This window comes from Tursiops truncatus, assembly GCF_011762595.2.
Source record: "Tursiops truncatus isolate mTurTru1 chromosome Y unlocalized genomic scaffold, mTurTru1.mat.Y SUPER_Y_unloc_2, whole genome shotgun sequence".
NCBI classification, from domain to species: domain Eukaryota; kingdom Metazoa; phylum Chordata; class Mammalia; order Artiodactyla; family Delphinidae; genus Tursiops; species Tursiops truncatus.
This window is the reverse complement of record NW_022983137.1, coordinates 148,187-163,075: the sequence shown is the minus strand read 5'-3', so window position 1 is coordinate 163,075 and position 14,889 is coordinate 148,187. Positions and strand designations below refer to the sequence as shown.

The following is a 14,889-nucleotide window of genomic DNA, read 5'->3' as shown; positions in this document are numbered from 1 at the left end:
AGAGTCTCAGACAGATATTTGCAAAAATGTGTTCACTGCATCATTACTCCTGATCACCAAGAGGTATAACCAATTACCAAATTACCCACTGACAAATGAATGGATTAATACAATATGGTATTCACACACAGTGGAATACTAGTCAGCCTTAGAAAAAGTAAATTCTGACCCACATGACAACATGGATAAACCTTGAGGACATTATGTTAATGAAGTAAGCCAGTCACAAAAGGACAAATAACTTATGATTCCACTCAAATAAGGTATGTAATCAAATTCAGAGAGACAAAAAGTAGAAGGGTAATTGCCAGGAGCTGGGAGAAAGGGGAAATGGTTATTGTTTAATGGTATCGTTTCACTTTTACAAGATGAATAAAGTTCTGGAAATGAATGGTGGTGGCTGCATAACAATGTGAATGAATGTACTTAATGTCACTAAACGGTATAGCTGAAAAGAGGAAAGTGCTAAATTTTCTTATGTATGTTTTAATACAATTTAGATAACATACATATAATCTGGACTCAGTAGATTCAAGCAGTATAACAGAAAAGCTCAACCTATACTTAGCCTTCATGAAGCTAACTAAACCTCACTGCTCTTGTAAACCATTCTAAGACAGTAAACAATAACTATCTTAAACTACTTACAAACTATTTTGCAATTAGTATTATAAAAATATACATGAAACACTGAGTTAAATGCATATAATAGTTTATTCTGTACTATGATTCAGTAAGCATTTTTAAGTCCTATGTAAAAGAATAAGGTAAAGTATAAAAGTACCTATTTCTAAATTAACACATTTAAATTTTAATACAAATATTTAAAATTAAAACTTGAATTGCTACAGTGCATTCGGTTAAGGCTGAAGGCGTATCTTTAATGTACTGGTACTCTGGACAAGTATCTTAAACAAAACAGCAATTCCTAATTATTACTTCCCTGTCATGCATGATGAGCCTCATATGCTATCTATGGGCTTATTAACATATGTCTACGATCATATACATGCAATGCTAAAATGCAAGCCTTTACAAAGTGTAGTTTATATAGAACAATGCATACAAACAACAGTTTCTCAAAATGTTTATAAAACTAGCTGCTAATAGACAATCAACTACCTAATAAGTGATCTTACAAGAGTTTTCCCTCTCTCATAAGAAAACAAAATTTGAGTGAGAATCCTATTTTCAGGAGAATAAACCTAAATATTAATTTAAAAGTAATTTTTTTTCCTTCTTCATGTTCCTTTAAATTTTGTTCCACATGTTATTTCTGGGACCTTTGCACCAGCAATTTGTCTGGTTAATTCTGTACTCATTCTGCAACTTTCAACTCAAATGTGGCCTTTCTGAAGTATCCCTGACAAGTCTCATCAATCCCCCTGGAATCTATGTGATTTTTGGAATCTATGTGAATATCTCTCTGTAAGACAGTAAAACATAAACTCCATAATGACAACAGCCTTAGAGTTTTGCTCATGATGAATCCCAAAAAGCCTGTAAGATATGTCAAGTGTTCCACCAATCTAGCAACCACTGGCAGAATTTGCATAAACAAATACCAAGGACTCCCAATTATCATATGTCCTTTGTAACTGTTTCCACAAACTGATGTTAAGAAATTCCTCACCCCAAATCCAGAATCTTATTCTCATATATTGATCAAAAACTATCTCTGAATCACTCTCACTAATTTCTTCCCTGAGGATCTAGAAGCATGGTGATCTATAATGGCTACCAAAATAGAATATTAAATCATTGTTACCCTTATTTAGTCTATTTACAGAAAAAAACAAATCTTTTAGTCCTCATACCCAGAATATAAAAATGATAGCCTTATTCCCCTTATTGAAAAACTTTCACACACTGCTGGTGAGAATACAAAATGGTAGTCCATCACTTTGAAAGACAATTTAGCAGTTTCTTACAAACTAAAAATAGGTTTACCATACAAACCAGCAATCATACACCTAGATATTTACCCAAACGAAAACATATGTCCAGGGCTTCCATGGTGGTGCAGTGGTTAGGAATCCACCTGCCAATGCAGGGGACACAGGTTCAAGCCCTGGTGCTGGAAGATCCCACATGCCGTGGAGCAACTAAGCCCGTGCGCCACAACTGCTGAAGCCTGCGCGCCTAGAGCCTGTGCTCTGCAACAAGAGAAACCACCACAATGAGAAGCCCATGCAATGCAATGGAGAGTAGCCCCGGCTCTCTGCTAGTAGAGAAAGCCCACGTGCAGCAACGAAGACCCAACACAGCCATAAATAAATAAATTTATTTTTAAAAAACACCAGGGACTTCCCTGGTGACCCAGTGGTTAAGAATCCACCTGCCAATGCAGGGGACACAGGTTCAAGCCCTGGTCCAGGAAGATCCCACATGCTGCAGAGCAACTTAAGCCCATACACCACAACTACTGAGACCGTGTGCCACAACTACTGAAGCCCACGCACCTAGAGCCTGTGCTCCGCAACAAGAGAAGCCACCGCAATGAGAAGCCTCTGCATCACAACAAAGAGTAGCCCTCTGCTCGCTGCAAACAGAGAAAGCCCATGCGTAACAATGAAGACCCAATGCAGCCAAATGTAAATAAATTTATTTTTTAAAAAAAGCAAAAAACTTATGTCCAAACCTGGGCAAAACCTGCGCACAAAAGTTTCTAGCAGCTCTATTCACATTTGCCAAAAGTTGGAAGCAACCAAGATAGGTAAACAAAAACAACAACAAAAATACACTCAAATAATACAGTATTATTCATAGATGAAATAAATGACATCATGCAACAAAAAGACATGGAGAAGTCTCAGATTCATACTGTTGCAAAGTGTTTTCTTTATAACCAGTCTGAAAAGCCTACATACTGTATGATTCCAAGTACTTAACATTCTGGAAAAGGTAATACTATGGAGACAGCAGAAACTTTAGTGGCTACCAAGTATTCAGGGAGTGGGAAGAAGAGATGAACGAGTAGAGCACAGGGCATTTTAGGGACCTGCAACTTTTCCCTATAATGATGAATGCATGACATTATACATTTGTCCTAACCAACAGAATTGCACAATATAAAGAATGAACCCTAACATAAAACTATGGCCTTTAGTTAAGACTAACGTATCAATACAAATTTATCAGTCATAACAAATACATAATACTGAAGCAAGAAGTGAACAACAGAGAAAAGGGGACGGATAGGAACTCTATTTTCTGTGTAGTCTTCCTGCAAACCTAAAACTCCTCTAAAAAATAGTTTATTAAAAATTTTTCCACTTGGAAAATAGCTATCTTTCACAAAAATATTTGTTACCATGTAATTGGTTTTCAAATGAAATACTGAACAATTTTTCATCTGTAATTTAAATTTACAACATGGTAAATATCAAGAGATAACACACAGAAACTAATGCTTCATGAGATTCTCAAAACTTTTTACTGTTAAGGAGCCTTGAAACCAAAAAAATTGAGAACTGCTAGCCTGTTAAGTCCAACATACAAAATAAGCTCCTTTTGCTAATTATCTTACTGTGATAAAAAACAAAGAACATGCAATTTTACCTGCAATTGTCTACACCAACTTTAATCACTGCATATTTCTACTCTTCATGTGAGAAAAAACTGAAATTCCTCAATATTATTTTCCCTAGCAAGGTACAAAAATTTTTTAGCAGTATTAGGATTCTTAAAGCTTAACAAAGGTATTCTTAACAAGGCAGCTAACACTTGCCCCAAAACACTGAAGCAGCACTACAGAGCGATCCAAGGAACTGATGCCTCCTGTCAACAGTCTTTTGAATACGTCATCACAGATGTGAATACTCCAGTCTCAGTCAAGCCTTCAGATAGAAGACTGCTACTCACAGCTGGCACCCTGAGTAAAATCTCTAGAGAGACCCTGACCCAGAACCATCAATGGCATTAAATGAATAACTACAACTAAAGAATTATAGTAAGATAAAATAGCAAATACTGAGTCTAAGTTTCTCTCTGTCTTTTTTTCTTTTTTGACCACACCTAACAGCATGTGGGATCTTAGTTCCCTGACCAAGGATGGAACCCGTGACCCCAGCAATGGAATCGTGGAGTCTTAACCACTGGACCAGCAGGGAAGTCCCCAAGTCTCTCATTTTAAGGTTAAATAACTCACAAGTTGGTTGAAGTCACCCAAATCATGAAAACCAAAAGTATTTTTCGACACTGCTGATTCTCTAATAAGAAGGCAAAATCAGCCAAAGTTGAAATCTATTGCTGTAAACCCTAATACTGAATTACATAAAACAGATAACATATCTACTGTTTTTATCCTGCTTAACAGATTCATACAAATGCTATGAATAACAAGTATATCAATTGAATATGATTACATGCGATTATCTGTAATTATTTACATAAAGGTCTGGGCAACCACTTCAAGTACAAACAGTGTGCTACATTCAAACACAATGAATGAATCTCATGTCCCAGCACACAGATTAAAAAGAAAACAGAGGCTAAACTTGCACTGGGAACAACTATCTGACAGGAAAATACTAAGGAGAAAGTTTTTTAAAACCTCATTTAAAAGAGCCTAAGACGATTTTACTTACGTGAACCATCCTACATATAAACCTCAGCCACTGAAAATGAAAAATAACTGGCACTAACAAAGAAAAGGAAAATCCTCCCAAAAGGAACTGAACAAAGTTGCAAAGCTGTAAGCCTAGGGTGTGCATGGAAAATCCTGAGTCAAAATAAGTAAAGACAGGAGAGGGCTTCCCTGGTGGCGCAGTGGTTGAGAATTCGCCTGCCGATGCAGGGGACACGGGTTCGTGCCCCGGTCCGGGGGGATCCCACATGCCGCGGAGCGGCTGGGCCCGTGAGCCATGGCCGCTGAGCGCGTCCGGAGCCTGTGCTCCGCAACGGGAGAGGCCACAACAGTGAGAGGCCCGCATACCACAAAAAAAAAAAAAATTAAGAGAACTTTTCAGTTGTGTGTGTGTGGCTTTTAACGCTGGAAATGTTAATTAAATTCATGATGAGAGTTCTGAGCCATATGGTAGGGAGCTGGGGTGGGGGTGGGGGAAGGGGAGAGGAGGAGCAGCAGTATCTGACACAGAAACAAGGATTATGAAGACGTCTCCCAGGCAGAATGAACAGATAGCACATATCTAAATGCTAAAGCCTTAAGGAAGTAGAGACAAAGAACATGAAAAAACTTTACTAAACTGAAATATACTGCAACTAATGAAAGCTTTGATTCAACATAATATTCAAATATTCACCAAAATGAAAATGTTCATCACAGCATACACCTAACAAAAACCACTGACAGTCTAAAGAGGGCACCAAGGGAAACAGTAAATAAATCACAATACACTTATAAAATGGAGTATTAAAAGACCTGAAAAATCCTATGTATAACTTTTTAAATGACAAAGTACTAACTTGTACTTTTCAGTGTTTTCATTTATTTTTAAAAAATGAACACAAAAAAGTTAAAAAATACCTAATAACATGATTGCTTCTACATGGTGGTATCACGGAAATAAAATATCTGTACGTGGTGTTTTGCCTTCTATTTCTCTTTTATGGGCTCCAAACCTTTTCACCAGTCAACAATATGCATTAACTTTCATACACACAAAAGCACACGCACACAAACATACACGTGTGTACAAGTGCTTAGAAAGAAAGGTAGGCTAGGGCTTCCCTGGTGGCACAGTGCTTAAGAATCCGCCTGCCTGGACTTCCCTGGTGGCGCAGTGGTTGAGGGTCCGCCTGCAGATGCAGGGGACATGGGTTCGTGCACCGGTCCGGGAAGATCCCACATGCCGCGGAGCGGCTGGGCCCGTGAGCCATGGCCGCTGGGCCTGCGCGCCCGGAGACCGTGCTCTGCAGCAGGAGAGGGCACAGCAGTGAGAGGTCCGCATACCACAAAAAAAAAAAAAAAAAAAAAAGAATCCACCTGCTAGTGCAGGGAACACGGGTTCGAGCCCTGGTCCAGGAAGATCTCACATGCTGAGAACCAACTAAGCCTGTGCACCACAACGACTGAGCCTGAGCTCTAGAGCCTGTGCGCCACAACTACTGAAGCCTGAATGCCTAAAGCCCGTGCTCTGCAGCAAGAGAATCCACCGCAATGAGAAGCCCATGCACTGCAATGAAGAGTAGCCCCTGCGTGCCGCAACTAGAGAAAGCCCGCACACACCAACAAAGACCCAATGCAACCAAAATAAATAAATAAAATTCAATAAATAAAAAATAAAGTTCCCTTAAAAATAAAAAGGCTACACTGGAAATAAACTCTAAGTCAACAGCTCTCAAGGTCTCTTTTAAGACCAGCAGCTTCAGTATCACCTGAGAACTTACTAGAAATGCAAAATCTCAAGGGTCTCACTCCAGACTTAGATAATCTAGAAATCTGAGGATGGAGTCCAACTGTGTATTTTTAATTAGTCCTCCAGGTAAATTTTTCTGTATGTTTATAGAAAAAATGATATACTTGTTATTCATACAGCACTATTGTAAGTTCTTGAAGCATTACTAAAAGAACAATCAAATTTCTCAGAGATAAATACATATTCTGTTTACACAGAACATGGGACTAATGCCATATAACTTCCGATGGTCAAAACTAACCAGACTCATTAGAAGTTCCCAATAATAGCTACTTAAGGAAAAAAAAAAAAAACAAGAAAAAGGTGATCAATAACCTTACAACGTTCAGTAGCCAATTAAATTAACAGAAATGAAATTGGCATACAAAACAGAAAAGCGAGACTTCCCTTATTCTCTTTTCTTAAAATGTCTCATTCCACTTCACCTGCTGTGATAGAAAATGAAATCTAATCTTCAAGTTACCAGCTCAAATATTATCCAAAGTAAAGCAATTTCTTTAATTTGGTTTTCCAATGTTTAATGATCATGGGATTCATCAATTACAAAAAACAATAAACTGTGAGGTACCATCAAGTAATGCATCAATATGCACAGTATTTCTGGGTTTTGGAAATAAAGTAAAAATGTTGTCCGTTACCAGGCACAATATTATTCTACGTTTTCTGTAAAACGCAGAAAATATACAGGAAAGTATTCCTGACCTTGCCAAGTTCATTATCCAGTACGAGGGGGAGAATTAACAAATATGAAATAACTCAGTATTAGGTGAGAAGACAAATAAAAAGGCATCAGGATCCAGAAAGGTTAATTATCAACAACTTGTTAGATAAGACAGTTTATGACAGCAACTTCAGAGAAAAGGTAATGGATGACTCCGTACTATGTCAAGCTCTTTCCCCTCTCTGAGACAGTTCTGTCCATCTGTAAAATGAGCTTTATTAAATCTAGAATTCCCTTCCTGTACTACTCAACTTAAAATGATTAACAGGTGAAGTCAAACTAAACTAAGTAATGAAAACTATTAATGAAATCACAAAAATAGAAAGGAGAAATCATGTAGACAATGGTGAACTGATCTGATTATTCAACAATGGTTACTCCCTACATGTCAGACACTTTCCAGTGCTAGGAATAGTGGCTCAGGATCTTAACCTGACCTCAGGTTAAGATCTGAATCTGAAAGAATCTGAAGGAAGATGTTAATCAAACCTGAACATCACTTTGTTATAAAGCAGAAACTAACACACCATTGTAAAGCAATTATACCCCAATAAAGATGTTTAAAAAAAAAACTGAACAAAAAATTAAAACAAGGTCAGAAAAACACACATATAACATGCAGACACAAGATAGAGCACAGAAACAGAAAAGAGGAATGGAACTTGAAAGCTTTACCAAGATCAAGTATTCCTAAAGCCAATACATAAAAAAAGACTCCTGCTCTACTATACTCGATACTTATACTGCATGAGAGAAGACTTAAGTTCTTTTTTCTTCTTTTTTAAACTGACATAAGCTGAAAAGTATCAGGGAAATTCCACTGGCTTAATAACACAACTTATACCCTACTGTTACTGAGGCAGAATAAAAGAATGAGGGAATATCAGAGCTAGCAAAATTATCTGGTCCTACCCACCTCCATTCACTGCATATAACATAATGTCTGAGGAAAAAAACAATCTTTTCTGTATTTTGTACACCAGTATGCGATAAGCCTTTAGGATAGGACCAGGTACATAGCAGATGCCTAACAAACATTTGTTGAAGGTAAAAGCAAACAAGTCTTAAGAAACAAAAAGAGTAGTAGAGCTGAAACTGTAAGTGGTAAGAAACACATAATTGAATCGTGATTCTAAGTGGAACCCAGTTCCTCACATTCTTTACTGTTATCCTTTTCACTATGTGTCTATGAGTTTGGATGAGATTTTTGATAGCACCACTAATGACATTAAACACTCAAAAGAGGATACAGCTGCTTACTGGCAGAATAACAATTTTCAAAGCACTTCAGGTCTCCCCTTTCCCTAAAAGGAACTGCACATCATGATCACCCATTAAGTTTCTCTTTTTTCCCCCTTAATATCTAGGTTCCACCCTGGAACTATTCAGTTAGAAGCCCCTAGAATCTATCCTAGGAGCTAATTAAAATTTTCAATAAGCTCCACAGGTAATTCTAAGCTGAGGTAGAAAATCATAACTATACAATGACTATGAAAACAGAGTAAGAAAAAGGATTTACTGTCAAATACGTGCATAATGCATGTGTACGTTTGATAAAACATAGGACTAGCACACATGTATTTAAAGAATAAACTTAGATATGATTTTGCATCAAACTACAATATTTTTCACATCTTCCTTAAATGTATATAATAATGATCACTTTATAAAAATAAAGTAAAATAAAAATAGGTAAATTCAAACCCCAATAGACAGAAAATGCTGTAAGTTTCATACAGTCTCTTTTTCTTCTTTTATAACACTAAGATATAACACTTAAATTGAGGGAACAGAATTGCACGACAAACCAGTCTTTTATAGATGACTTAAGTGAATGACAGGAAGACAAATGCCTCAATTTTTTATCTCTTACAAATAGTATGTTATTCAAACATTTTTAGAAATAAACACACCAGGGCCTTCCCTGGTGGCGCAGTGGTTGAGAATCTGCCTGCTAATGCTGGGGACATAGGTTCGAGCCCTGGTCTGGGAAGATCCCACATGCCACGGAGCAAATAGGCCCGTGAGCCACAACTACTGAACCTGCGCATCTGAAGCCTGTGCTCCTCAACAAGAGAGGCCGCAACAGTGAGAGGCCCGCGCACTGCGATGAAGACTGGCCCCCGCTTGCCACAACTAGAGAAAGCCCTCGCACAGAAACGAAGACCCAACACAGCCAAAAATAAATAAATAAATAAATTTATATTAAAAAAAAAAGAAATAAACACAATTTAAATATTCTAAATATGCTGGGAATGAAAAGTAAAAGTAATAGGCTGGGAGAACTTTATTCAATACACATCTCTGTGGCTACTCCTCAGTCACGAAATATTTTAATAATCTTTAAAACAATATTACAAACAAAAAATTTTAATCAAACCTAAGTCTACTCTGATACATTAAGTTTCAATGTTTAAAAATGAAAAAGAATATAAACCAGTGATTTATTATAGAATATTATGACAATAATTGGTACTATGGTTGGAATCACCATAGCTGAGCCTAAAACTCAAAAGACAAATTCGCTATTAATTAAAAAACTATCAAAAAAGTCATGGTTTTATTTATTCATCTAAAAGATTACAGCTGCATGCTTATAAACAACTGATAAGTGATTACTGCCCACTCTTAAAAGATCACTCTAAGGACTTTATGTTAGACAAATTAGATAAGTGGGTAGAGTTGGGGCGGGGTAGGGGGTTGGGGGAGTATAACAAATAATTATCAGCATTATTTTAAAAGCTGCACAAGTGATTTTAATGCACTATCAGGGTTGAGCAAAAAACTCTGCATTAACCCGTTCCCAAATACTAATATCAGACTTTCTGTTCAAGTTAAGACTAATACTAATGAATATTTATGTGTTCATTACATAAGTAATGAATACGTTCCTAAAAGAACTACATGGAAGTTAAAAATTGATTGATTGATTGATTGATTAATTGCAGTACGCGGGCCTCTCATCATTGTGGCCTCTCCCCTCGCGGTGCACAGGCCCAGCAGCCACGGCTCACAGGCCCAGCCGCTCCGCTGCACGTGGGATCTTCTGGACCGGGGCACAAACCCACCTCCCCTGCATCCGCAGGAGGACTCTCAACCACTGCGCCACCAGGGAAGCCCTAAAAATTTATTTCTTGGGTGCTGAGACAAGGAAAAATACATCAAGATTCGGGAAATGTAAGGTCAAAGTAAAAATGCAATGACATTTAACATAAAAGTGGTATTCTCACGATGCTTGCCCAACAATGTAAATGTACTTAACACCACTGAACTACACCCTTAAAATCAGTTAAGGTAGCAAATTTTATGTGTATTTTACCACAATTTAAAACAAAATTTAATTGTCACTGTCATTTAGAATATAAATTAATTTACCCATTGCTAGTGTGAGGATACACCAGACAGATCAACAGCACAGAACTGACAGTCCAGAAATAAGCCCTTACCTATAAGACCTTTGAATGTCAAATAATTGTCAACAAGGGTGCCAAGACTATTCAAGGGTGAAAGAAAAGTGTTTTGAACAACCTGTACTGAAACAACTGGATATCCACATAAAAGATGAATTTGGATTCCTAACTTACACAGTCCACAAAAGTTAACCCAAAACGGATTACAGACTAAGTACTTTAAATATAAAATCCTTAAGGAAAGAAATTTGACTGAATCTTTATGACCTTCAGTTAAGCAAGCATTTCTTGGCTAGACTGAAAAGTGATAAAAAGAAAAACGTTAAGGGACCTCCCTGGTGGCGCAGTGGTTAAGAATTCTCCTGCCAATGCAGGGGACACGGGTTCAATCCCTGCTCCTGGAAGATCCCGGAGCAACTAAGCCCGCAAGCCACAACTACAGAGCCCACGTGCTGCAACTACTAAAGACTGTGTGCCTAGAGCCTGTGCTCCACAACAATGAGAAGCCCATGTGGCGCCATGAAGAGTAGCCCCCACTCACCTCACTCACTTTCTCTTACTAGAGAAAGCCTGCACGCAGCAACGAAGACCCAACACAGCAATTAGTTTTAAAATAAAGAAAAACAATAAACTGAACTTCATCAAAATTTGAAACTACTCACTTCAAAACATGCCATACAGAAAGTGAAAAGAGAAAACACAGATGAGGAGAAATACTGCAAGTCATGTATCACAGAAAAGATAAAACCTAAACAAATAACAATTTTAAAAAACTAATTTAAAATATGAGCAGAGTCTAGACAGACATTTCTCCAAAGATTTGCTAACAGCTGATAAGTACATGAGAATATGTCCAATATAATTAGTTACTAGGGAAGTTCAAATTAACCACAATAAGATACCACTACATACCCACTAGAATGGATATATCCAGAAAGTCAAAATGTACTCAAAATGAACTGGAAACCTCATAAACTCCTGGTAGGAAGTAAAACGGAGGCAATCTCTTTGGAAACAATTGCTCAGTTTAAGTTAAACATAAATTTACAATACAATAACTTTGCTCCCAGGTATCTACCCAACACAAAAATGTATTGTTCACATACCAAGACTTGAAAATTAGTGTTTGTAAGAGCTTTACTTTAAGTCCAGAGCATACAAATGCATATTACAATATGAATAAACCTCAAAAACATTATCTAAGTGAAAGAAGTCAGATACAAAGACTACATATTTTATGATTCCATTTATCTGAAACATCCATGACAGGCAATTCTAGAGATAAGAAGTAGAGTAGAAATTGCGTGGGACTAGAAACTAAAGGTCGGGGGGAGTGGGATCTGAGGATCTGGATGTCTGCAGGTAAACGGTAGTAACCAGAGTGATGGAAATACTCAAAAATTGGATTGGTTTGTTGTTTTTACAGCACTGTAAATTTATGCCTAATTGTATATGTTAAAGAAGTAAATTTTATGGTATGTAAAAAATATACCTCACTAAAGTTGTTAAAAAATTAACTTAAAAAAAAAAAATTAACTTACACGATGGCCAAAAGACACAACTGTCATTCCAATTTGTAAGGACAAATCCTTTAACACACACACAAAAAAAGAAATGTGGTGTCCACATTAAAATGCTGAAACAAATGTGAAAATATTAAAAAGCTGAAAGTGTGCATTTGTCCAGCTAGACAATAATTGAATGTTGAAATTTCATTACAAATATCCAATTTCAAACAGAGTAAGCTGCATTAGAAATACTTCATCAAACAAAAATTATCCATGAAAAGTACTTTATCTTACTGAAATCTGAAAATACATTTCAAAATCATAGAAGAAAAAAACCCATCTCTACCCACTAATATGGTTTAAAGTAAAACCTTGTCTTAAAAATTACTTGAGAACTTAAATTGTCAAATGTAATGTTTTGCTGTTAGGCTGTCACTACAGAAATTTTCTCCAACTTCAGAAGAAACATTAGATATTATTAGGGCCAAGCAAGAAGTAGTAACAATAATTAAAATATCAAGATGACAGGTTAAACTTTTGTGTTAAAATTGTAAGGGAAAAGGGTAAGAAAGAAAAAGTTATAATTTAAAAATCTTATCTTGAAATTTATGAAATACAACACATTCTCAGGTGCCCTCTGAATCAATAATTGCAAATAGTTCCCAAATACTGGGACAATGAAGTTTAAAACATTTAAACTAAAACTACATGCTTTAATTATCGAATTAGTAGAGCAAGGAAAATTTGTCTTTAAATTTAAGATAAGCACCAAGGCTTCTTGTCAACTACTGCTTACTCAGGACATAATCTCTAATGATAAGACCCAATAAAAGATCTTTCCTAAGCAGAGCATACCAAATTATTTTCTAAGACCGAGAGTACGTATAAAGTGTTATACAGCTTCTCAGGATGAACGTGTTTACTGGTTAAGTAAAAGTTACAAAGTATATCATTTTCAAAATACAGCATGACTATTTAAACCACATTTAAAACTCCCTAAATTAAGTTAAAAAAACCTCATATTTAAACACCTGTAGCAGAAACTGCACAGTGGCATATTCAGAAACATTTTAACAGAATTCCATAAAATAACTGAAATATCTGCTCTGCAACTGTACATTAATATTTCATAAAAACGAAAAGTATACTATATATCTGAAACATAATAGCTGACATTAACAAAAATGAAGTTTTAATAGTAAGAAACTGAATGAAGCTAGTATTTTTATAGCAACAGACAAAAACAAAAAAGTAAAACATAGTTTGGAACAGTTCTTCACTGAAACATCTTTCACCCTCGGCCCTCACCACTTTGGTGTGCTATCCGAGGCTATCTCGGAATATGGACAAACGTCAAGATCTAATAGCCAGGCGTAGCTGGAACCTAGCTCTACTCCGAATCACTCGGTCTCAGTGATGGCGTTTGGTGGCAAGCGCGAAAGAGGATACATCAAGGGTCCTCTGAGGATTATATCGCAAGGGCCTTTAGTGGAGCGGTTAGCCTCCAGCCATAGATAAAAGCGTGTCGGAAAACAGAGGGAGGGACAGAGACGTCAGCCATTTTCCCTTACACTTCAAAACACGGATATGTTCCTGGAGCTGAGGATCCGCACCCTTTACAGCGGTGAGGGACACTCCAGCCCAGTTAGGGCGGACAACAGGAGACCTAAAAACCTCCAGGCTCGGCAAGGAGAAGGGAAGAAATACTGAACAGATCCATTTGTTGACCCCGGGGAAGTGCGGGTGGCGTGGCCACTCACTGCATAATGCAGATGCTTTTACCCCAAAACCAGACAACGTAATAGCTGACGGAGACGCAAAGCTCATCCCAAATAGGAAAAAAACTGCAGATGCCGGGTTCCGGACCGCAGCGTGAGGAAAAAGGCACTATTCCCACTCCATCCTCCTCCACATTCTGTGGCCCTCTTACCTCTTTTTTTCTCGCGCCGGCGTGTCTCTGAGCTTAGAGGCGCTCCAAGTGGTGAGATTCTCCTGTTTCACGTCCTTAGTCCTCCGGCAGCGGGGTCTTCACCTTCTTGGGCCTAGTCTCTAAGCAGCGACGGAGTCCTAGGTGCCGACACCAACACCAAAATGAGGGGCTAAGGCGGCCGTCTCCCGTAAGGGAGAGGCGGCACGGGGTCAAGCTCCTGTAAGGCCTGGTGAGGCTGGAAGTAGCTCAGTTCAAGAGACCCCCTAAAGGGCGAGGTACGGCGACGTTGGAGCTCAGGCAGTCGCCTGGCCTCGTCGTCTTCAATATGGCGGATCCGGCAAACAAAAAAAAAAAACAAAACCGCCGGGCCAGTGGCAACCACAGCGGCGCAGATTCCCACCAGCCTCAGCGCCACCCGGAGCCTGGAGGACCAATCCCCGCAACGCTCTGCCGCCAAGTCCCGCCTCTCGGCCTCTCCCCCCTACTCCTGCGCAGTCCCTTGCCGGTCAGCTGTTCCTCCCTTTTTTTCCCTTTCCCCTCCCCCATGGCCTCACTCAGCCGGAACTGGAAAGAAGTTCCAACCCAAAGCCGGAAGCAAATCAGTCTGACTGAGACACCTTGCTCTTGCACTGCTGGGGAAGGGGTGGGGACCACACGGTAAACACACCACGTCGGAGAAGTAACTGTTGCGCATGCCCTTCCACAGACTGTAATGGGTCTCATTCCTCTAACCCGTTTCGGTTCTGGAGCTCCTTAGGGGAACAGCTGGACTGAGAACGGGCCAGAATAAAAAAGTACGGTATTGAGACTGGGACTCCCGAGGAGTAACTAATTCGAAGAAGGTATTAAACACAGATTAATCGCGTGTGGTGACCCGTCGCCGTCACACTGACATGTTCACTTGTATCGCTGGGTTTTGTTGCAATGTGAATTTCTTCCC

At 38.4% G+C, this 14,889-nt stretch overlaps 1 protein-coding gene across 4 annotated transcripts in view; it reads right to left on the bottom strand.

Annotated features, from left to right (window-relative positions):
- The window catches only part of LOC117310664 (ubiquitin carboxyl-terminal hydrolase 9X-like), a 145,557-nt gene extending 131,177 nt beyond the window's left edge, over positions 1-14,380 (bottom strand). For 2 of the 4 annotated variants that reach the window (XM_033850373.2, XM_033850374.2), the window contains exon 1: positions 13,950-14,380. The gene's annotated coding sequence lies outside the window, so the exon portion shown is untranslated. The remainder of the gene's footprint in view (positions 1-13,949) is intronic. The other 2 variants (XM_033850371.2, XM_033850372.2) reach the window with 1 other exon arrangement.
- Between the last annotated feature and the right edge of the window lie 509 nt (positions 14,381-14,889).